Here is a 27212-nt window from a genome sequence, read left to right as displayed (position 1 = left end):
TGGTGGCTAATATTCTGTTTTGTGATTATATTATGCACAAAAAATCGATAAAAAGAGCTTGAAAATATTTGGTGAGAATCTTTTTGTCACTGAATCCTAACGCATTGCCTTGAGAATAAGTGAAAGTCAATGAGATTACCTCTTGCTCGGTCTCAGCCCTCTGAAAATACTTTTGTGGATTCTGTCTACTCAAGTGTTTTTTATGAAAAAATATTCAACTGGTAGTCAGATCAGCTGTTCATTGACCCTTTACCAAATGCAGTGTTTCTGTAGTTTCACTGTAACAGATTCTGCAGTTGTGTTAGCTAAATATCAAAACCTTCCTTCTCCACATACACGCACTCTCTTCCCCTTCAATGTAGCCATTTCTTAATCCGCTCCCTCTCCTGCATGTAAACGCAGCACTGCTACACATCTTACCTCTCAATACTCATACTCTTCCTAATTTATTGCCTTTAATCTTCCCTTTCTTTCTATTTTACAAACAAACCCTTCCAAACATACATCTCAACTGTACAGATTTTTGGTCCTTTTTTCATAAAATTGTGTTTTTCTGGCAAATTAGTCACAAATCAATAAAAACTGAAGTCAGAAAATAATGATATACATTTGAGTTTTAGACTTCATACCCTTCAGAAAAATTATGCTAGTGCAAAACCTGTTATTCTATCAGCTTTCTAACTTTGTAAGAGCAATAATTAAAACTGTCCCTATTTTTGGGCCATTGCCTCCCCCCATCATTTATGGCTTTGTCCAGATTTCTTGGTCTGAGAGTTTGAGAGATATGCTTCCAACTTATTTACTTGTTGCTAGATCTTTCAGAATTTCATCTCTGCTAACCATTAACTATGTCATGCCCTATCTTTCACAGTTTTTCATGCTCTGATGTTTATTATGGCTGCTCTTCAAGTGTTCTAAATGTATTTGCCTGCAGTATGTTAGCCTGATCACTGATGACCAGTGTCGTGTTTTCTCATTTCTGTATGCTCTTGTTGCAAGCTGCAAAATTGTTTGTTGTAATGCACATCAGTACAAGGTTGTTGCACCAATGTTACAACATATCGGCAAAGGAATATCATGTTTTGTTATTTATATGTTAATCTCTCTTTCACTGATACACAGTGACCTTGGAGTGAAAACAATAAAGTGAGGGAGTGTGAAGAGGCTTCAAAGGCCATTTTACTTTGAGGGTGGTGTGTTTAAATGAGAATTTATCCCCTTCCGAGTTCTGATGGAATATTTGCTTGTGTATTCAAATGCGCAGTTGCATGTATTTTGGGTCAAGGGGACATATGCATTTGGGGAGCTCTGTAGTTTAAGATATACAGGGAAAACTTGTTACAAATTATTACTAATAATTAATATTAATATCCTTTATCATTAATATTAATATCCTTGTGTTGTATGTTGTTTTTTTCATTAATTTTGATGTATGTACAAGTCTTTTAATGGAACTTTTCATTGCAGACCTCCACTAAAAACATGTTATGCCCAGCTGCAGCCTCCTGGTTAAAAGATTTAAGTAAAAAGTGGTACTTACTAAATGAATAGGTTATTTGCTTATCCAAGGTTTACTATTGATGATCAATCCAAAATAACCAGTTAAGGAAGTGTTCACTGACCTTAAATTTCTAATGGAGTGCTAAAAACTATAAAGCCCCTGGTTACTGTTTCATACATTACAGAAATGCTGTAATAAAGACATTGATTTGTAACATGTGTACCATAACCTGACACACACCACAATTAATACATACCTGTTTGACCTACGTCACACAAAAAAAGAAGAAAAGTGAGCGTCTTTTTTACCACTGTTTCTACTCTAGATTAAAACAGAGCTACATCTAACATCTCACCTCCAACATGATCTATCCTTTTACCTCCCTATTTCATATAAGCCATTCATATCTCTTTTCCTGTCTGCCGCAACAGCTGATAAACTGAGAGAACCACCACCAAGCAGAACCTTAGACTTCACCTGAAGTACTGAAGGGGTGCCAGAAAACTGGACTGTGGTATTAGTGGTCCCCTTAGTCAAAATGACTGGTCCAGAAAGAGGCCAGGGATTTACAGGCCTATCTGACGTTCTGCCATCACTGAAAAGATTACTAAAACACCTGTGTGGGCTAGGCTGCGGGAGATGATAAATGCTAATTGTTTAGCAGATGACTGGCAGTCTAACCTGATTCATGCATACATTTTGGTCTGTGTCAACACTGAAAAGGAGCTCCCCATCTGACGCTGTGTAACAGCACATCAGTCAGACCTTGGATGCTATATGATGTTGTGGGAAAAATCAAGGAGTGCGAGACCTAAACTGGTACAGTGACTAAGATATTTGTTAACTAAGAAGTGGCAAATGCAGCAACCGGAAGAGGGGTTCTACTGGATAAAAAGCTAATATCTATGGGGGGGGGGGTCAGTAACTTAAGTGCTGAAACCTGTCCTGCCCAGTGTATGAGTGACAGGCCTCACAGCAGAACCTGATAGCAAGGTCTGTTCAAGTACTGATGACAATAACATTTGATAAGTACTCAACTATGAGACAACTGGGTGCTGGTATGTCATAAGCAGAACAGTATGAAAGGAAGTGAACTATAATACAGTGAATCACATAATTACAAAAATGTTAGGAAGAGTCCTTGTAACGCAAAGGAAGAAGAAGATTACAGCCTTATGATATACTCAAACTGGATCATGTTTTGCTGTAGGAAAGGCCTGCTGCTAATACCCAAAGGATATCGTGGTGCAGTGTAAGACAATGTGGACTCTCCAGATACAGATGTCACCCTCCCTTTAAACAATAAACAGCTGAAGATCTGAGGCAACATGCACTCTGCCACAGGCCTCACTGGAAATATGACATCAAACAAGCTGATATCATGAAACACAGAGTAACCAACATAATACAAGGGATGAAGGCAAACAGTAAAACAAGGTAATCACAGGACAGCATGTGCAGGAAAGGGGAAGGGGAAGACAGAGCTGTAACATGGTACTATCATATTATTAAGGATTAAGCAACTGGCAAAGATGAAGAATGAAGAAAGGCTGCGTTTATTTGCCAACTTAAGAATCAAAAATCCTCAAATCACATGGCAAAAAAACTAAACAAAAGAGTATGCTCATGTCCACAGTACTGGATTGTTGAATTAATCTTATACAAGATAGAGTGTTCTGAAGTACTGCATAGTCACTTCTGTAGTGGGGTTTTGCATCCCCCTCCCAACAGTGGAAGAAAGGCACACGATCCACGCCAGCCAAATATACTAACTCCTAAATCACACTATCACAAGCCACAAAGACTACTTAGTTTTCCACCAAATCAAGTATGTCCATACTCCAGACTACATAGACTTCTTTGTTAGCCCTGGGTAAAGACCTCTGCTCTAACACTTACTTCTTTCTGTGGTTAGCTGGACTGTACACTAATTCTATATAACATGGCATACTAACACAGCAAACTACACCAACCACAAAAATTTAAACTTTTAAATATTTCACTTGCTAAAATAAGTTTAAATTTAAGGTAAATGATCAGGTCATTCAGGATATGTACATAAATACATGGAAATATATTTTGTATTGTAACATATTAGATTCACAGGGAAGTAAGTAAAGATGTCTTGTACCAGAAAGTTATACTTTGTTTATTATTGTTATTATTATATTTCAAGGCAACTAATATGGATGCGGAACACAAATGCTAACATACATTAATAGGTTGTTTCAACTATGGCAATACGAGTAACTTTAATATATATTTATTTGATTTTAGCAAGTGAAATAATTAAAAGTGTTTATAACTTTAAAATGTTATTGTTTTATCATGTGACCCTGTGAAGGTTATTTAAATGCAGTTGGATGTTTTAAATGGTTTTTGTCAATCTGAAGAAGTCTAATGATACTGTTGGACTGTTGGACGAACGGCGCTTAAATAAATTTGCTTCGTGTATAAAGAGACTTGGTAGATTTAGCAGTTTGTTTGAACAGTTGGTCGTTTAAATTTTCGTGGTTTGTGCTGTCGCTTGTATTCCGCTATGGCTAATGTCTCTTTTGATTCAACACCTACCATCTTATTGGATACTAATACAGAACCAGATTTGATGGGTAAATTGACTATGTTGATCCAACTTTTGTTGCAAAGGGTAGAGACTTTAAATACCCGTTTGGACACTGTAGCGTCAATCCAGCAGCAACAACAGGACTGAACGGTTATTCAGGATTCGTTTCAAGCAGGACAAACTGAGCAAATAAATTCATTGCCACCAGGACAACCAGGTGTGGTAGTCTGGAACATGGGGAAAGAAACGTGCTCAGGCATATGTATATTACAATGGTGTGCTGCAGTAGAGAATAGGTAGATTACAATGGTGTGCTGCAGTAGAGAATAGGTATATTACAATGGTGTGCTGCAGTAGAGAATAGGTATATTACAATGGTGTGCTGCAGTAGAGAATAGGTATATTACAATGGTGTGCTGCAGTAGAGAATAGGTATATTACAATGGTGTGCTGCAGTAGAGAATAGGTATATTACAATGGTGTGCTGCAGTAGAGAATAGGTATATTACAATGGTGTGCTGCAGTAGAGAATAGGTAGATTACAATGGTGTGCTGCAGTAGAGAATAGGTATATTACAATGGTGTGCTGCAGTAGAGAATAGGTATATTACAATGGTGTGCTGCAGTAGAGAATAGGTATATTACAATGGTGTGCTGCAGTAGAGAATAGGTATATTACAATGGTGTGCTGCAGTAGAGAATAGGTATATTACAATGGTGTGCTGCAGTAGAGAATAGGTATATTACAATGGTGTGCTGCAGTAGAGAATAGGTATATTACAATGGTGTGCTGCAGTAGAGAATAGGTATATTACAATGGTGTGCTGCAGTAGAGAATAGGTATATTACAATGGTGTGCTGCAGTAGAGAATAGGTATATTACAATGGTGTGCTGCAGTAGAGAATAGGTATATTACAATGGTGTGCTGCAGTAGAGAATAGGTATATTACAATGGTGTGCTGCAGTAGAGAATAGGTATATTACAATGGTGTGCTGCAGTAGAGAATAGGTATATTACAATGGTGTGCTGCAGTAGAGAATAGGTATATTACAATGGTGTGCTGCAGTAGAGAATAGGTATATTACAATGGTGTGCTGCAGTAGAGAATAGGTATATTACAATGGTGTGCTGCAGTAGAGAATAGGTATATTACAATGGTGTGCTGCAGTAGAGAATAGGTATATTACAATGGTGTGCTGCAGTAGAGAATAGGTATATTACAATGGTGTGCTGCAGTAGAGAATAGGTATATTACAATGGTGTGCTGCAGTAGAGAATAGGTATATTACAATGGTGTGCTGCAGTAGAGAATAGGTATATTACAATGGTGTGCTGCAGTAGAGAATAGGTATATTACAATGGTGTGCTGCAGTAGAGAATAGGTATATTACAATGGTGTGCTGCAGTAGAGAATAGGTATATTACAATGGTGTGCTGCAGTAGAGAATAGGTATATTACAATGGTGTGCTGCAGTAGAGAATAGGTATATTACAATGGTGTGCTGCAGTAGAGAATAGGTATATTACAATGGTGTGCTGCAGTAGAGAATAGGTATATTACAATGGTGTGCTGCAGTAGAGAATAGGTATATTACAATGGTGTGCTGCAGTAGAGAATAGGTATATTACAATGGTGTGCTGCAGTAGAGAATAGGTATATTACAATGGTGTGCTGCAGTAGAGAATAGGTATATTACAATGGTGTGCTGCAGTAGAGAATAGGTATATTACCATGGTGTGCTGCACTAGAGAATAGGTATATTACAATGGTGTGCTGCAGTAGAGAATAGGTATATTACAATGGTGTGCTGCAGTAGAGAATAGGTATATTACAATGGTGTGCTGCAGTAGAGAATAGGTATATTACAATGGTGTGCTGCAGTAGAGAATAGGTATATTACAATGGTGTGCTGCAGTAGAGAATAGGTATATTACAATGGTGTGCTGCAGTAGAGAATAGGTATATTACAATGGTGTGCTGCAGTAGAGAATAGGTATATTACAATGGTGTGCTGCAGTAGAGAATAGGTATATTACAATGGTGTGCTGCAGTAGAGAATAGGTATATTACAATGGTGTGCTGCAGTAGAGAATAGGTATATTACAATGGTGTGCTGCAGTAGAGAATAGGTATATTACAATGGTGTGCTGCAGTAGAGAATAGGTATATTACAATGGTGTGCTGCAGTAGAGAATAGGTATATTACAATGGTGTGCTGCAGTAGAGAATAGGTATATTACAATGGTGTGCTGCAGTAGAGAATAGGTATATTACAATGGTGTGCTGCAGTAGAGAATAGGTATATTACAATGGTGTGCTGCAGTAGAGAATAGGTATATTACAATGGTGTGCTGCAGTAGAGAATAGGTATATTACAATGGTGTGCTGCAGTAGAGAATAGGTATATTACAATGGTGTGCTGCAGTAGAGAATAGGTATATTACAATGGTGTGCTGCAGTAGAGAATAGGTATATTACAATGGTGTGCTGCAGTAGAGAATAGGTATATTACAATGGTGTGCTGCAGTAGAGAATAGGTATATTACAATGGTGTGCTGCAGTAGAGAATAGGTATATTACAATGGTGTGCTGCAGTAGAGAATAGGTATATTACAATGGTGTGCTGCAGTAGAGAATAGGTATATTACAATGGTGTGCTGCAGTAGAGAATAGGTATATTACAATGGTGTGCTGCAGTAGAGAATAGGTATATTACAATGGTGTGCTGCAGTAGAGAATAGGTATATTACAATGGTGTGCTGCAGTAGAGAATAGGTATATTACAATGGTGTGCTGCAGTAGAGAATAGGTATATTACAATGGTGTGCTGCAGTAGAGAATAGGTAGATTACAATGGTGTGCTGCAGTAGAGAATAGGTATATTACAATGGTGTGCTGCAGTAGAGAATAGGTATATTACAATGGTGTGCTGCAGTAGAGAATAGGTATATTACAATGGTGTGCTGCAGTAGAGAATAGGTAGATTACAATGGTGTGCTGCAGTAGAGAATAGGTATATTACAATGGTGTGCTGCAGTAGAGAATAGGTATATTACAATGGTGTGCTGCAGTAGAGAATAGGTATATTACAATGGTGTGCTGCAGTAGAGAATAGGTATATTACAATGGTGTGCTGCAGTAGAGAATAGGTATATTACAATGGTGTGCTGCAGTAGAGAATAGGTATATTACAATGGTGTGCTGCAGTAGAGAATAGGTATATTACAATGGTGTGCTGCAGTAGAGAATAGGTATATTACAATGGTGCGCTGCAGTAGAGAATAGGTATATTACAATGGTGTGCTGCAGTAGAGAATAGGTATATTACAATGGTGTGCTGCAGTAGAGAATAGGTATATTACAATGGTGTGCTGCAGTAGAGAATAGGTATATTACAATGGTGTGCTGCAGTAGAGAATAGGTATATTACAGTGGTGTGCTGCAGTAGAGAATAGGTATATTACAATGGTGTGCTGCAGTAGATGCACATATTATTGTTTTAGAAGATATCAGATTATTAATAGAGGGAGAAAGAACACAAACTGAAAAACTTAGGAATGGTGTGGTAGTTTGGAACATGGGGAAAGAAACGTGCTCAGGCATATGTATATGATGTCAAGAAAGCATTCAAATATTAGATGTAACCAGAGTGGAACTAGGACAAATTAATGTAATAGACTTGAGATGGAAAAAATATGTGAATAGAATTGTAGCTTTATGTGCATATGTAACAAAAAGAGAGAGAGAAATGTTGTTTAAAAATATTCTTGAATATCTTTGTGTAAATATGGACATTACAGTGGTGGGTGATTTTAACTGTAAGTTAAGAAAAAATAAGAACAACTGTGATGTTAAAGAAACTATTAAGTGGAAAGTTAAGAGTATGGGAGAATAACCACTGGACCTATAAAAGGAATGAAGTTTGGACATAAATTTATTATTTTTTTAATTTCTAATAGTTTACAAGTTAAAAAAGGAATTAGGTATGCTGGATTTTCCTATAATGTGGCTATATTTATTTATGTTTTTTTTTTATTTTATTTTTATTGAACATTTGTTGACTGGGAAAGTCTGACTAGGTTCCACAGATTATGTTTTCAGTGGAGTCCTGGGGAGAAATGCTCCAGACGCATGTCTTTAGAATGTGGGAAGAAACCAGAGTACCCGGAGGAAACCCACACGAACGCAGGGAGAACATGCAAATTCCGCACAGAAGGCACCCCAGCTGAGAATCGAACCAGAGAACCTCTTGCTGTGAGGCGACAGCATTAACCACTGCACCACTGCGCCGCCCATATGGCCTATAATAATGCGCCTATATGGGTTAAAGTACAGGAAAATTAAGAATATATAAGAATAGGAAGAGGAATAAAGAGAATTAATGAAAAGGAATTAGATTTAGAAGAGAAAAAAGAACTCATGGAATTATGAAAAAATCATATGACTATGAGAGCGTTTTATGAGAACTGGACTGTTTTGTAGCTTAATTTTAAAGAAAAGTATAAAAAAGTATTTTAGAGTATATAAGAAAGAAAAGAAAAAAGAAAAAGAGAGATATGAGATATTAAGTCAAGGAAACTTCAGAGATTTATTACAGAAAAACAATTCCTTTTAGCAAAAGAAAGATAAATATATAAATGAATCAAATTAAAATTAACAACTTGTTAAATAATCAAAAATATTGTTTACAATGAAAAAAAGAAGAGGTAGCACCATGTTTGAGTAAAATAATAAAAGAAGGAAAAATAATAAGAGAATTAAAGAATAAGGAAGTTTAACAAATAGGACAGCAAGAAGGAATATACAAAATAATTAAAGAATATGTATTGAAATTATTTGTTAAAAAGAGAAGAAAACATAGAACAAATTTATAAAGGTAAAAAATTAAATAACAAAGATAATGAGTATTTAGAAGAAAAAATTTACTATGAAAGAACTGAATGAAATTCTAAAAAAAATATTAATGTGAATTCTGCAACAGGACTGGACAGAACTGAATATGGTATGCATAAAGAAATAAAGGAGTGCTGAAAATAATGTTTTATAGAAGTTATGAATGAATGGTTAGAAACTGGAATTAAAGAGAAACAGATATGTACAGAAGGAAATAAAGAGAAAATAAAAAATTGGAGGCCTATAACATTGAATAATATGGATTATAATTTTTTTATGAGAATACAACAAAATGGTTACAAAAATGGATAGACTATATGACCAAAATGTATTTGGAAGAAATGGAAGTCAAGAGTTATTATGGATCATAAGAGAAATAGTTCATGATATCATAAATAAAAATGTAGAAGGGAAGGTTATGATGGTGATATAAGTAAAGCCTATGATAATGTTCAATATAAATCATTATGGGGAATTTTGTAGGTATATAATGTAAGCAAAAAATATTACAAGTAATACAATCTGTTTATGAAAGGAACTGTGTGAACCTAAATGTAAATGGTTGGATTGGGGAAGAAATAAAAATAGAATGTGGAATAAAGCAGGGCTGCCCAGCTAGTAGTGTAATTTTCTCATTAGTTATGAATGTAAAAGTGAAGGAATTTAATTAAAATGTCAAGTATCGGTGGATGTAAAATGATGAAGTACAATTGCCAATAATGTATAATTATGCAGATGATATTGTACTAATTATTATAAATAAAGTATAGCTGGAAGAAGTAAATTAAAATTAAGTATAAATTAAAAAAATTGGTATAGTATAAATAAAGAGAAAAGTAAAGTATTTGGTTTTGAAGATATGATAGGAGGTACTGAGTTCAATGACAAACATAGAGATATTTTAGGAATAATATTTGGAAGGAATGAATACAGACAACAATAAAGGGATAATGCACTCAAAGTAGTACAGGATATGACTATTTTTTGGAAATCATATAGAGTTTCATATAGAAAAAAAAGCATACTTGTTGAACACTATGGTAATAGGAAAAATGTGTATGTTGCTAACACCTATTAAATATGAAAAGGAACTAATGATGATTATATTTTCATATATATGGGCTCTAGCCTGAGTCCAGTCAAGACAGGGATTCTCTATATGAACAAAGAACAAGGAGGTTTAGGTTTAATAAACCCAGTTGTACAGGCAACATTTTTAACTTTATAAAATGTAAGAAAAGGAATTATGAAGGAAAATAAAAAAGTGATAGAAATGATGCTATATTATAAATAAAAATAACTGTGGGAAGTAATGAAAGTTAAAAATAGTGAAAGTAGTGTGAATGAAGAAATGAAGGAGTACCAAAACCAAATTGTGCTATGGAAAATAAAGAATATATGTGAAAAAGTAAAAAAAGACTGGTGCTGAATATTATGAAAGCATTTTACTGCGTTGTTCCATGGAAATATTTAGAAATAAGAAAAAAGCCACAATGAGGTATAATAACTATAAAAAGATTAAAGAACGTAATGATTTTTTATGGAGATTGTCTATTAGAAAACTGCCAGTTAAGACAAATATGCCATACAAGAAAAAGCAAGATATAATATGTAATAAATGTGGAGATTTTGAGATGACTGAGCATGTGTTCTTGAAATGTGAAAGAGTTAATAATTTGTGGAAAGAAATATGTAAACATAATAGGGTGAAAAATGTGTTAAAATTTGAGCAAATAAATATGGACATAATAGAATTTGGTTATCATGCTGTACGAAAACAGGAAGAAGTGAAGAAAATGGACAGAGTGATATCTTATGTTTCATGGAACGAGAGACTAAATGAAATTAAATACAATGGCAAATGGACTTTGACAAAGATTCTGCAGAAAATAATGTTTTGGTTATGGATAAAACAGTGGGGGAAATTAAATTGAAGTTTATAATGTATGGAGATTTCTAAATAGATGTAAATAATGTAAATATGTAAATAATATGTAACGTATATATCAATAAAAAAACTACTCTTTTTTATAAGTGCCATGGGATCTTTTACATCCACCTGAGCTATCAACAAATGAAGCAAATAAGACCTCTATTTAACATCTCGTCTGAAGGACGGGACCCTCAGGAGTGCATCAGTCTCTTCTGCTACACTGTAGTGTCAGCAGGCTATCTACCTCATGTAGGAATAGAACACAGAGTTTTTTGCAACAAAGGTGAGTGTGCTACCTGTTGCTCCACTGACGCTAACATTTAAACTGCTCAGGTCCAGTTGTCTTCCATATTCTCTGCTTACACTGCGCAGTACAGCATTTGTTTCATTTTATTAATTTGTTAAACACATTCACTATTAAAATCATTGTGTACAGCTATACTAATTGACTAAGGTTACTGATTTCTCATTTTCACACTTTCACTCCATTAAGTTGCAATTACATTCTCAATGTTACAAGGTTTGCTTATGAGCTACTGCTATATACTCATAGCTGTTTATGTTCCTGTTTTTATTTGAAGTCAGTTTTCTTCTGTATGCATTCATTTTAAATGTTTAGTTCATTGCTGGCAGGTTCCTTCCTTTTATATCCAGCTTTCACTCAAAAGTGTTACCTCAGATGACCCTGTATGAGTAGCTGGACACTATCCCCTATCTGTCCAATGGCTAGCTCACTCAGAGCAGCTGAGCTTTATGGCAGGTACTAACTGGCCAAACGATGTATAGAGAACCCTCCCACCATTAGCGCAAGTCCCTGGTACAGGTCAGATTAGGCAAGGTCCTCAACCCACTTTGCACCAGCAAATAACCAATCCCCTTTTTGTAGGTGCCAGTCAATCAACTGCAGACATTTTTTATACTATCTTGGGTTTAGCCTTGATGCAGCCCATAGCCTGTAGTCTCATATGTAGAGGATACAGCATACCACAGCTGATGTATAAAGCAGTTGGATCCTATAATGGTTACTCATTTAGGCCCGCCTAGAATCTGTGCTGTTACACCAAAATTGAATTTTGTGTGTATTCTGATTCCATTGGGAAGGGTTGGACTTGAACCCAGCTCCTTCCATCCCTGAAGCAAATGCATCCAATATGCTGGTTCATATTGTAATTCTGATATTCCTAAAGGCGAGCCAAGCAATTGATAAAAAATAACTATGACAAAATGCAAGAAAAATAACAAATGTCAAACACTGCAGGTCTCCTTTAAAGTTCTTTTTGCAGGAACAAGCCCATGCACCCTCCAATCTGTGAAGTGGCAAGCCCCAACACCTCCAAACTTATATATCCCAACTCTGAGATATTCATATCTCATAGAAAGGAATTACTCTGAGAAATAGCAATCTCAGGCTTGGTGTACTTAAGTTTGCATTTTTTCTCATTTAGTCTTGCTATACTAGGACTCACATTAATGAGTCTTAGAGTATCAGATGGTTACCCAGTATGGTTTTAAGAGGTAAGAGAAACCTCATAATGCATGGGGAGAAAATACAAGCTGCACACAGACAGAGACTGAAGATCAGGCTCAAACCCTGCACCAACTCAGATAAAAGGGGATCCATGCACCTGTGTTTACTTCAAGGTATTGTAGCTTAGGAGGTGGTATATTTAGAAAATGGTGTACAAGTGCAGAAACCCCCACCCCATGTGTTTCTAACTTTAACAGTGCAAAATCATATAATGTACTTGTAAGAGTGAGGGTGTCCACCTTGGATAAACAGTTATTGTCAAACATTACTTTACTTCACAAACCACAGTAACATCATGGGAGCAGCTAAGCTGGTCCACTATATGCTGGGTATGGTATGTACAGGGTTAATAAGCCAAAAACAGATTCGGCATTTTCTCCTAACTACTAAGTCAATATATCAAGAGGTCAGTTATTAACCATGTTGTCTAAAAAACAAAGCTGGAGTCAACCTGGCTGAAAAGGGACATCAAGCAATACTAATTTTAAATTTAACAAGCGATGACTATTTCTTTTTTATAGCACCATGTTATCCAAAGGATAAGTCTATAGTTTTGTTTAATGAGAAAACAGCAATTTATGTTAAGTATATCCTGTGTTCTATTAAAGCTACATTAAACTACTGTTTAAAATAAGTTTTATTAAATATATTATTTTCCATTTTAGACATCCTTCAACAAATGCATCACTACTTTTTTTCAATGAAGTCTGCATTTTTTTTGTTTTGGCATTTTAAGAAACAATTTTGCAGTAGTTGAGTTAGTATATAATTTCGTCAATGTACGTAAAGCAGTACTGTAACATTGTCTGCGGATGAAGATGAGTCATTATAACAACATTTTGGCACAGGCGGATTTCCATCAGACGGATAACAGGCATTGTAACAGTTTTACTGCTGCAAAATGGGGACAGCATTTAAGTTCATTTCTGATGAGCCAGAAATTAGATCACAACTGCACTTATAAATAATTTTAAACAGTTTAGAAAGTGTTTATTTTTCTATTGAAAACAGCCACCAAGATCAGAGTATAGCCATGACAATAACACACTGCAGCCTAAATGTACCAATGGATACAGACAGATACTGCATACACATGCACCTGTACTGGCAGGCCCTTAAACCAGACCACTCCTGAGGTGATAAGTAATAAACCATTCTGTAACATTCCATTATATGCTACTCTGTATTTATTTATTTTAGTAGTGTGTTATATTTGTAACACTTTCATTCAGATCAGATAAACTTTATGTATGCTGAGCATGTTTCTCTTTAACACATATGTATGTAATGTGAGTTGCTGGTGCTCTCTCTCTCTCTCTCTATATATATATATATATATATATATATATATATATATATATATTACACTGTTTTGACATAGTGGTTAATCCCATGAATGTTTTCTAAGCGATAATCTTAGCAAATTTAATGTAAACCCTTTGTTGTAAGATGAGTTGCCATCTGCCTCATAAACCAGACACACACTATCAAAGGGCGTGACTCCACATCAACCATCAGACCTGTTACCAGTGGGGTGTCACAGGGGTCAGTGCTGGGCCCCCTACTGTTTGGTATATACTTCTCATAAGTTCAGGTCAAACCTAAGGGGTTGTGGCTGAATGAGTTTGCAGATGACTGCAAACTGGGTGCAATTATTGAATCCCCAAGTGATGTCAATATACTCCAGGAGGGTCTCACACAGACCAACCATTGGTGTCTTAGTCACGGTCTCAAACAGAATGCAAAGAAATGCATCATCATTCCCTTTGGCACAAACAATGTCCCTTCACATTATCAAATCAACAATACCTTAAGTACATACAAAGTGGTAAGGGACCTGGGATCACAAGTTGACTGCGACCTTAACTTCGACCACCATGTGTCTACTGTAGTAAGGAAGGCTTTCTAAGTAGCACATTTAATTAGTAAAAGCATCACCTTGAGAGTAAAAGAGGTTACAACCCCTCTATACTCGGCACTAATCCATCTCATAATTGAGTATAATGCCCCGTTCGGCATGTACTGTACAAAGCACCTGCAACAATTGGATAGACCTCAGAGGTTTCTAACTAAGAAGATCAAGGGACTCCATCATGTGCCATACACAGACCAACTAAAGTCCCTGTCACTATACTCTGTATCATATAGACTTCTTAGGGGAGGCTTATGCCTGGCTTACAGAGGAATCTCAGACCCAAACCTAATGACGTTGCTGCATATCTGTAAATCAAAAGAGACAAGGGCTACCCATTCCAGGGACCTAAATATGGCCTGCGACTTAAATAGAACATGCTGGAGGGACAGATTCATCTCCCAGCAACTGCTGCAACTTTGGAATAGGTTACCTGTTCATGTGAAACAGAGCATCTCTATGACACTGTTCAAGAGGAACCTGGACGACTAGATGGGGCACTGTAAATTCTTACCGGGAATAGCACCCACAACCCTCCTAGACATAGGCAACCATTACTAAATGCAATCCTGGGTATTAACTAACATTTCTATGGTATTACATTGGGATGAAATGGCTAGGCTTGAAATGACCTCCAGGTCGATAGCATAGTAATCTCCTATGATCCTATGATATTGTAAGTATCAGAGTAGTGCCATGTTCTGATAATTTGCTCAGTACAGCTGTGTATTTACATTGCATTACTGTGGTTTGCTATCAGTATACTTCCTGCTAAAATTACTTTGAGCTTACATTCATATACTTTCTTACTATTACTCTATACTTGTATTTCCACTATCTTGCTCTGACTTACAGAGGTCCTTCTCCATCTCTTTTTTGTATAATAAGTACTAACTTTATTGTCTCAACATAATTTTACAACTTAGAAGAGTTTTTTTCTTTCTTTCATTTCAGAGCCTGTGGTCACTACATCTGACCTCGGTATTGCAGGAGCTCTGCCACAAGTACCTACACCTCCAAGTTTACTGAGAATTGTGTCAGTGTTTAATGTAAGCATATTTATCATTGAGAACCTTGTTATGTATTACTTTTAATCAGTTAAATACATGCCTGCTCTGTGATTTAAAGTCTCAGTGAAATAGTCCGTGCACTCTAAGGACCTGCAACTAATTTGGCCACTTCTCCTTTTGCTTGACCAGTACACTATACTGCATATGCCAGTTATTTATTCTCAGGAAATGACAGACAACCTGTTTTACTTGCATCTCTTTGTTAATTGCTTTGGTCTGGCTATAAACTGATTACTGTCCATTGTAAATTGACATGAGGATGGAAAGCTCAGATAGCTTCGCTCCCCTACTCTAATCCACCCCCAATTCCCAATTCTCACACACACGCGCGCACACACACACACACACACACACACACACACACACACACACACACACACACACACACACACACACACACACACACGCACACACACGCACACACACACACACACACACATACACACACGCACACACACATACACACACACACACACACACACACACACACACACACACACACACACACACACACACACACACACACACACACACACACACACACACACACACACACACACCTCTCTATTCCTTATATTCCCGAGAAGATACCAGAACAACCTACATCTCTTCTTTTATAGAAAATACTTCTTCCTGCCTATCCTCTTCTAACTTTCAGAATCCACCATCACGGAATCTCCTGCTGTCCTGCAGCTTCTTGTTTCCTTATTCGTTGCCACTTCCCCACCACCTGACATCTATAAAATAGAGATTTCTGTCCTTAATTATGCTCCTCTTCAGCTTATCCTCTATTTGTCTGCTCCTTCTGAGCCATCTGTCATCCTACTGTGACTCAGTAATATCTCACAACATCTCTCCAACTCTGTCCCAACCATGTATCCATACTTCCTCTTTGCACTCTCCACACATTGCACCAAACCTATGTAATACTGCCCCTCCCCTTTATTCCAAATAGACGCTGATTAATTGCACTTCAACTCAAACCAAAACAAAACTAAGTACAAGAATCCTCTGCAAAATCAAAATTATGCATAATTCCCCAATATACTAAAATCCTTCTAGGAGGAAATATGCACCCTAATCCTGGCCCCACCTGTCACAATGAACATAAAGATAACTCTTTTCCACACACTTCTGTAACCCAGCAACAACCAATCACCAGCCTTGGTGATCTAATGTTTACTGCTATAAATGTTAAAAGTATAAGAAATAAAACTGCTGAACTACATGCCTGGATTACTCAACATAAGCTTGGTGGTCTCACTGTAAATGAACCTTGGCATAAACCCAGTATAAATGATTCCAAAGTTATACCTCCTGGCTATAATATTATATGTAATGACTGTATAAAGAAGAAAGGTGGTGGTATTGCTTTAATATTTCCCAGTACCTGCCACATTTCTCCTTACAGCAAACCAACACCAAAGTTCAGCTAAGCAGAGCTTCTTATTGTTTTCCTCCTAATAAAACATTACAAATAAATATGTATCACTGTCCTTTACATCCCTCCTGGCGACAACACAGCTATACTGGGAGATATCCTACACTGGTATGTATCACTGTCCTTTACATCCCTCCTAGCGACAACACAGCTATACTGTGAGATATCCTACACTGGTATGTATTACTGTCCTTTACATCCCTCCTGGCGACAACACAGCTATACTGGGAGATATCCTACACTGATATGTATTACTGTCCTTTACATCCCTCCTGGCGACAACACAGCTATGCTGGAAGATAAACTACACTGGTATGTATTACTGTCCTTTACATCCCTCCTGGCGACAACACAGCTATACTGGAAGATAAACTACACTGGATATCCATAACATTTCCACAAGAAAAAATACTACTAGATGATGTGAATGTCAGAGTTGGACATAAAACTCTAACTCCCCTACATCTGGCATGAACTTATATGGTTTCACACAAATAAGTAATAGCTCCACACATTATAGCAAAACATCAAATTCTCTATTAGACTGGATCCTAGTATCAGACCAGAGGTACAATGTCAGACTCCCTCGGGGATCATTTCCCAATCTATATGACTAGACATCTCACACATCCAGTTGAACAACATATCTATAAAACAACACGTAACCTTTCCAAGTCTAACCCAGAAATGTTCATTACTTATACTATCATCTATTAACTGGAACTTCCTAAAAATCCTCCCCGTAGACAATGCTGTAATTGAATTCAATACAACTTTTCCAAATATCCTAAATATCCCTTTGCACCTCCTCGAAGGAATAGACTAAAAACAAATAATGCAGTTTGTCTACCCAAAAAAAGAAGAATGCTAATGCAGGATAGAGAAAAAGCATGGAAAAAAATGTTAAAAATATAAAACACCTCAATATCTTGAAAACTTCAAAATACTTCGCAATCATTCTTAAAAGCAAATAAATGAAGACAAAAAATATAATACAATAACTTTCAGAATAATACTAAATGCAACCATAAACAATTTTGGACATCCATTAAAGAAATCTTACATCCCGGCCAAAACTTCAACCCAAACCCCTCTCCTGAAAACTCACCACTCAAAACTACAATACAGTTCAACTCTTATTTTATAGATAGTATAGCATCTCTAACCAAGGATTCCTCAACATCTAATCCCAACCCTGCCAAAGAGCCACATATCACCGCATCCACTTTCACCTTCAAACCTGTGCCCGCATCCTATATAAAACTACTCTTAAACAAAGTTAAACCATGCTCTTCTTTATCTGATGACCTTCCAAGTACGTACCTAAAAATAGCAAACAATAGCATTGCCTATTTTGTCTCAGTCCTTCTAAATAAATCAATCCGGGAATTCCATGTTCCCTCTCTCTTGAAAAAGTCACACATTATTCTTCTGCACAAAGGAGGAAATTCAACAGACATTAATAATTTTAGACCTACAGCAATCTTCCCTCACCAAAATACTTGTAAATATATTCAAAAACAATTGCTAGACTATCTCCTGCAGGAAGAACTGTTATCCCTACACAACATGGCTTCTATTCTTCCATAGTTCTAGCACTGTCCTTCAAACCTATATAGATATTGTCAATAAAGCTAGAGATAATGGCAAACTAGTCTCTCCCTTATTTCTAGACAGTTTACCTTCATAATGTCGATCACATATAATCGACTGGCCACATCGCCGAACCATTTCCGTGAAACCAGAACCACAAAATCTTTCAAATGTTGAAAAAAATTCGAATTTCAACATTTCTGACTGTGCCACACCTCCACACCAGTGCTAACATGGGTCAAAAAGGGGGCGAGATTTGTCGTTTCGAAATTTTGTGTTCAACGTTTTGAAGAGTCACAGTTCAGTATTCGCAGAAGCGGGGTCGACCATTATGAAGGTAAACCTTTCTAGACTTGTCTAAAGCCTTTGACACAGTTTGTCACAGCAAACTTCTACTTCAAATGTCCTCATTAGGTCTCTCTCAGCCCACCTGTCTGTGGTTCAAAAGCCTCTTTAACATTTTCACCAACACCCTCTATATATCCACACAACAGGCCACCCTAGTACAATACACAGATTATTCCAGTCTCATTTACACATGTGACAACGTGGTACATCTCAAAAAAATTACTCAGGAAGCTTTAACAGCCACTGAAACATGGCTTCTTAACTCACAGCTCATGCTCAACCCAAAAAAGACCAAATTACTACTTTTTCCCCAAATCCCTCTCTCATGAAAAAAAATTAAATTCCTCTCCCTAGATAATACAATCATTGAAGTCACTTCTCATAGCAAACTATTAGGGGTGATAGTGGATGATAATTTTACATTTGATCTGCATATACAAAATTGCATAAGAAAAACTCATCCAAAACTAGAGATGCTTTACAGATCCAAAGACTTTCTCACTGAGGCAACTAAAACTAGTATTGTTCTCCTCCCCAATCTTCATTATGGAGCTCCCATCCTTACAAACCGCCAGGCTTCCCAAAAATTTAAACTTGAATAATGCTATAACAAGGTTGTTAAATTTGCAGCACATATCCCTTTCAGAACCCTACGCTGAAAATGGGCTTCTACCCAGTTGGACTTTCCCAGTAATCAAATGTTAATAAATAAATAAATAAATATTCTAGAAAAAAACCTACAGAAAGTATTTTTAATCTGAAATGGTCTGATATGTAGCCTAGAGCGAGGTATAGTATGTTTTATTGTATGGTAACTGCTTTTTGGTGCTTCAAGGTTAGAACCATATTGCATTGCTTCCCATTGTTATGTGTTTGTTTTTATGACTTAATGGTAGAAGAAATTAAGAAATGCCATGCTGGTCCACTAACAGAAAACACAAAGACACTGGAACGCAGAAGTGATGTAATGCCATTTATTGGACTAACATAGGTTTTACAATTACTCAAGCTTTAAAGATGACAAGAGTCCTTCATCAGGAGACTAACTCTTGGCCTTCCCTGCTACCAGAGACAGTAGGGCCTGGCTTATAATTTGCCCACAGGAATGCACATAGAGCATTTGGCTTTAGCGAAAGTGGGAGTTTTACTCTGAACAAGGTTCAAAACTTGATTTGTTTGAGCAGCAAAAATAACTATCTAATTGAAGGGCAAGGTACCTCTTCCTAAACTTGCCCATACATCTCAGCAAACAGAAGTGAATACTGAAATATACCCTAAGAGTACAAGCCTCAAGAGAAGAATGTAGAAATAGAAAAAAGATGAACCCAAAGTGCAAACTCAGCATGAAGAGTTTACAAGGCTTATATGGGTGTCAGGCATGTGTTCTAACTATCACCTGTTAGAGCAGAGCAAAAACTGGGAAAAGTGATTAAATATAGACAGACTGCAAAATGGTGGTCTTTTCATGTCCAAGACTATGGTAAAGGACACAATAGAAAGATTGGTATATATGTAGACGGGCTGTGGAGATGCAGGAGCCTTGTCCCCCTTACAAAAAATGTATGTTTTTTAATGTTTTCCTTTTTTTTTAATTGAGTACTTGAGTTTCAAAGAGTTTTTTAAGTAATATATACTCAATATTTTGAGTTTTCAACCAGCTGATGTAAACTAGTGTGTGTGTGTGTGTGTGTGTGTGTGTGTGTGTGTGTGTGCATGTGTGCGTGTGCGTGTGTGTGTGTGTGTGTGTGTGTGTGTGTGTGTGTGTGTGTGTGAATATATATATATATATATATATATATATATATAGAGAGAGAGAGAGAGGATAGAAAAAGAAAGAGAGGGAGATAACATGAATACACACACACCAAAAGGGCAAACATTATTTGAATGCATAATACTGGAGTAATATAATGGTTCACATATGAGGAAATAACAATCATGCTAATCATGAATAACTGGCAACTCAGTGGGTGGGCTTTAGTTTGCTTTCCTTTGCATCCATTGTATACATGACAAACCCTTCAGTGTAGACAGGCAAGGCCGAAAAAAGAGACAATCATACCAAGAGAATACTAAAACGTAAAAACTGCAGAGATTTTAAACCAAATGTCATTAGCAGAGTGGTATACATTCCTGACATTTGACAGACAGTTTCTCAGGGACAGTCCAGTGTTGTTTTTATTTGTGTTTTTTACCTATTAGCACAACCTACATAAACATTTTTAATCAGTGCTAGTTATCTTCATCGCTTGTTTACATTAGTACTTTCACAGGGTTCAGTAAAAAGGTTATTCGACAGTTCACACATTTTCAAGACACTGTCCTTTATCTGCCAAAAGTGGATTCCTCTTCTAGGGAGTTGTAATGCATCTGTCAAAAAAAAAAAAAAAAATATATATATATATATATATATATATATATATATATATACTCAGTGTTACCTTGTACAATGCAGTAAAATAGAAAAAAAAAATAAAAGGTTTACTGGTAGCTGTCATAATAACTGTAACTTATGGATGGTCTCCAAACAAATTTCTGTAACATTAATCTGTTAACTTGTGGTCCTCTTAACAAAATAAAAATAAAAAATAAAGTTTCACTGACCAAACTGACTGATACCGTTGCTCCAAAATGAATGAATGCATAACAGAGTAAATGAATGAACAAATAAATAGTACAAGCACTATGCCAGTAATAACAAAATGAAGACATCTTCACAGATGTTTGGTTTCAAAGTTTCAGTCGTATATGCTTTAAGAGCATAATACCTTTATGTGGGACTTCATCTGGTCCGTGACACAGAAGACATAAATTACTTGTCACAGTCTGTGTTGATGTAATTTTGTTTGCAACAGAAATGTAGCAGTTAAACCACATGGGTCCAGCTGTCATTGTCAGCTGGACTTGGGGTATAAAGGGAATCACCATCTAAAAAGGAACAACCACTGTCTCTGAAGCCATTCATATGCAGAATGGATATCTTGTAGCCTGAAGAAAACAAGTGGTTTGAACAAACTGCAAAAAGAAAACATTTGCTGGTCAGGATTCACCATATTTCCCAATCCTGACAGTATATAGATCTGCATCATGTGTGTATAAATACCTTCTGCTAACCTTACTCACTGTTAGTACAATGTCTATGGAAAAAGTAGAACGCTAAACTTTCCCTTTGTATATATGCTTATATTTTTTCTTTTCTTTTTTTCTCTTGCCATGACATATGATATTGATTTATGATTAATATAGAGCATTATGATCGGCGTCCTGATCATAACCCACTTATTATGTATTCGCGACAAGGGTGCCAAGAATTGTGGCATCCATGTCGAGAACACATAATTTAAGGTTATAATCAGTGGACCGTTCATAATTCCTTGCAGTACACAGAACTTTATCTAGTTAAGGGGGAAAAATCACTTTCAAAGTTGTAAAACACTTAGTGAGCGCTGTCAGAGGGGTAGTATAATGCAGTCCATTACATTCACTCTTACCACCATAACTCTCAAGTGTCTCGATTTTCGCAGGACATCCAGATTATTGCTTCATATTTTTGATCTGCTCCTCATGAAATATGTGGTTTTCTGACAAACCACTGAGGCTTGAAGTCACTAAATAATAACAGACATTTCAGTTTCATCATCTGAATTCTTCAGATTATGCAGGCAAACACATCCTGTTATTCTAGCAACTGTTACGTTTTTTTTTTTTTTTTTTTTTTTTTTTTTTTTTTATTTACAGGAACTTAGGGACATGTTAAGGGTATAAACAGTAGGCAGAAATAAATGTTTTGTCCTGCAGCTCTCATTTGCTAGTCAGTACAGGCATATTGTATTGCCTAACATGGGACCAGACCTTAACATAGGCAAGGGGTGCTTAACATTTGTTAGGGTCAGGTCGTGTGCCATTCTGGTGCTTAACTGCTTTGTCTTTTTCTAAATATTAGTGCGTAATCAGCGTGTTCCATGCACTACATTGTTATGTCTCTGACTTATATTTGCAAGCTACAAATTGTAAGGACAGTTTAAGAAATTTTGTAAATACTGTCATTTTGTGAACCGTATATCTAGACTGTAAATGTCTTGCTATATTTAAACTATTTTGCTGCCATTGTTTGTTGTATCCATATTGTGGCTAAAAACAGTCCTTGAATCAGCCAACCTACCTGGTTAACAAATAAATATATTAACTAGTGATCTGTAGGTAGAAACAGATATGCAGACCAGCTCAGTGACTACTGAACAGTGATCACACATACACAGACACACAGACACTCACACATACAGACACTCACACACGCACAGACATTCACACACACATACACACACACACACAGACACACACACATATGGACAATAACACACATAAATGTATACACACATACATACCTGTGCACATGCACACCCTAACTCACACACACACACACACACACACACACACACACACACACACACACGGACAATAACACACATAAATGTATACACGCATACGTATGCACACGCACGCACACACACACACACACACACACACACACACACACACACACACACACACACACGCACACACATGAATGTATACACACATACGTACCTGTGCACACACACACACAAATACATATATAGTATTAGGTACATACTCCCTGCCACAACTGCAAGACCCAAAAAATGAACCACAGAACTCCAAGAAATTAACTGTGATTAAAAAAAAAGGATTTTGAAATTTGCCGAGGGACCTTATTGCCCTTCTGCAACCCCAAATTCCTGTTATTTATCTATAGTACCCTCTCCCATACCTTGAATCAAGGGAAATAATGACCACAGATTAACACTTAACATGAGAAAATGGTCAGCAAGCAAAGGGAAATAAAAGCATCAAGGAAAAAGCCTCTGACCTTAGTGTGACCTTAGTATACAACAGCAAGTGAAGGCATATCTCACAAAGTCCTCAGTTCTGTACAATCAGAGATTTAGGGTCCCTTCTCAATAAATTTCTATTTCTAGCATAATTGTAACAATCTAGAGTATCTTTCTCCAAAGTTCCTGATCCCAGCAAAACCATGACAAGGCGGGGTTCATCACCACAATTCCATAACCTCAACATAATGAGAGCAAAGCATCCTCCTCTGCCCCAAATTCTCTGACCTCTACAAAGCCATAGAAGGCTATGGTCCCTTCATAGTATTCTTTTACTGCTATACAACCATCAGCTAGCAATGGCTCTAGCCCTAAAGTTCCTTGTCAAGGTAAATGACAGAAAATTAGGTTCCCTCCTCCTAAGTCCTATTTCTCGGCTGCCATATTAATCTAAGGTTAATCCTCCAAAGTATCAGACACCTGTACAGTTTTAGTAATTTACATGGTTCCTTACACAAAATTTAAACCCAACAACAGTCAGGAAATCCTTTTATGTGGCACACCTCATCACTAAGGGCTTTTCATCCAGAAAATAGGAGGTCATTGTCCCACTGTACTAATCCCTCATTAGACATGTGATAGCGTATACAACACCCCGTTTGGTTTGTACCACTCAAGACATCTGCAACAGCTGGAAAGGCCACATAAATGCCTCACTAAAAGCATCACAGGGTTAAGGCAGACACCCTATGCTGACTGTCTAAAAAACTCCACGTATACTCTGTCACATATCGTCTGCTCAGAGGTGAGCTCTGCTTAACATACAAGGCCATGTCAAACCCAGAGCTGTTGGACATGCTACGCTTAAAGACATCCCAATCCCTCAGAGCCACATGCTCCAGGGGTCTAAACCTTGTCATCACAATGAGCAAAACATGCTAGAGGGATAGGTTCCTGACCCAGAGACTCCCCAGACTCTCGAATAGACTGCCCATACGTGTCAAGCAGAGTGCCTCTTTGGCCCTCTTCAAAAGGAACCTTGATGATTGGATGGGAGATAGGAAATTCACCCCAGGGATCACGTCAGTCACCCTGCTAGACAGGGGTGCAGGGAAGCAAATACTGTGGGAAGAAATAGCCAGGAAATTGTTATGGCTAGGCTTGTATAGGCCCTAGGGCCGATAGCCTAGTACCAACCTATGAAGCAACCTATGAACCCTAGCCAGCTACAGCAAGCTAAGATCCCTTACCCCAAAGTCCTTAACTCCAACTGAAACACAGCAAGCTAGGGTCTCCTCATGCAAAGTAAGACTCCATTCCACTTGCTATAATTTAGGGATCCCCATAGTCTTCAGTCACTACAGAAACCAAGTAAGCTAGTATTTCTTCCATAAAGTCCATAATTCCAGAAAGCTAGGTTCCCACACCAAATCTTGTGATTCCTATTCACTGCTAATATGCTACAGTTTCCACCAAATACTCTGACCCTTGCACAACCAAAGCATGGTAGAGTTCCTCAGTCTGCAGCCCCAAAACACACACATACACAAGCATGTGTGTGCGCACACATGAGAATACATGGACACACACACACATACACACACACACACACACACACACACACACACATAAACACACACACACACACACACACACAAACAAACACTGTGAATTAATAGGCACACTTTGCACAACTTACTGTAAAAGGGTGCTCATCTGGATTACTCACAGATATGATTCGGTCATCAGGTGCTCTGTGCACACAACTGTGAAATGTGTGGCATCACTGGTACACTGACCATGTCAGTGAGACACTGATGTAAATAATATTCATGAAAACATCTCAGTACTGCTGGCAAGCTTAGTATCAGTAGCACCAACACAACACAACTTACATTTCAGCACATCACGTGTCATCCTGACAAATGTGAGAGCACTTCATACAACCGGTATCATGGTCAGCATGCAGATGTTCACATGGCACTCAGAGTTAGAGCTGAGAAGCATTACCAGTCACTGACAGCCACTAGAAAATAGCTACCAATGTCTGTGCTAATGCCGTGGTAATAACAGTCAGGCTTACCGATCTCTGAGCTGGACGTGATGGTAGAAAAAGGAGCAGCATCTGATGGTCACAGCAGTCCAGCTGTTGGACTGCTGCTGTGATGTACACAGCAAAAGATGAGGTACACAACATAAAGGGCATCGCCATGCATACAAACAGGACTGATCTGGTAGCGTACAGGGTGCACAGGAGATCAGGAATGTGTGACCTACAGTATAGCAAAGTACAACAGGTGCTCACAGCAGGGAGTTAACTGCTAACTGTTGCACTAAATGATGATTTCCCTGACAGCATGTGCATCTGTGACAATAACAGCATATAGTGCGTTTAGATGTGCTACTTACCTGCTGTGCAGGGTACCTAATAACAAAGGTCATGTGCAGTACAAGAGGTGGTCATCAAGGGAGATAGTTAAGGTGCATATGTTTTGAAGGCATGACGACCTCTAGGCAGGAATCTGGAGGTGCAGAGTTAGCCCTGCCCATCTTACTAATGCCCCGTACCCCTAGTCCTACACTGTATGTTTGCTGAGGCACTGTGTTCACACAGCATGCACAGGTTTACGTTTAGGTCACTTTTGCTGCTGCTGTTGCATGGTACTTAACGGTGTTGCGGATGTATCATTGCTGGTTCGAAGTATTTTTCTGATTCTTATTATCTGCGATTGCCTAACGGGTCGCCGGGTCGCACATAATTATTAGATGTTTTACAGAAGGCCAGATTTAAGTTCTTTTCATGTTTTTTTCCATTTCAGCTGGTTACATGCATTTTACATGCATCGAATATAGCAGCTAAATGAAGCATACATTCCAAACAAACCAGGCATCATGCAGTATGCTCTACTGTTTCACTTATTTATTTATTGCATTTGTTTACTGGGAAAGTCCACTGGGCCTGAGAAGAGCCCATTTTCAGTGGAGGCCCAGGGAGAAAAGCTCCAAATACAGTTACATACAGATAAAGTGTTAGCACAATAAGTACCGGATGTAATACAATAGTAGCACATAAAATAAAGCATAATTATACAGAAAATGTTAAAATAACATAGAATCATTTGATGAAATGGAGGAGAGTTATTGCTACTTAGGTGCCTACAATAGTGAAAAAGTGTATTATAAGTGTATTATAAGTGTAAGTGAGATGTTAGTAGAGAGATAACTGAGCATAGGATAGAGGGAAAAGAGAGTGAAGCAGAAGGTTAAAGTGGAGATTGCACTGTTGTAATGATTTAGTTGTTTCTCTGCTCGTGGAACACCAGCTGTATTTGCTGGGTAGAGACAAAGAACATATATATATATATATATATATATATATATATATATATATATATATATATATATATATATATATATATATATATATATACATATACATATATACATATACATATACACATATACACACATATATATATATATATATATATATATATATATATATATATATATACACACACACACACACACACACACACACACACACACACACACACACATATATATATATATATAT

General features: G+C 37.2%; 1 protein-coding gene across 1 annotated transcript in view; it reads right to left on the bottom strand.

The window, feature by feature from the left end:
• Window positions 1-27212, bottom strand: part of MST1R (macrophage stimulating 1 receptor) — a 1081737-nt gene that overhangs the window by 350796 nt on the left and 703729 nt on the right. The gene's annotated exons all lie outside the window — the stretch shown is intronic.

Source organism: Protopterus annectens, chromosome 7.part1, assembly GCF_019279795.1.
Source record: "Protopterus annectens isolate FY-2018-M chromosome 7.part1, PAN1.0, whole genome shotgun sequence".
Taxonomy (NCBI): Eukaryota; Metazoa; Chordata; order Ceratodontiformes; family Protopteridae; genus Protopterus; species Protopterus annectens.
This window is presented reverse-complemented; position numbering and strand designations above follow the sequence as displayed.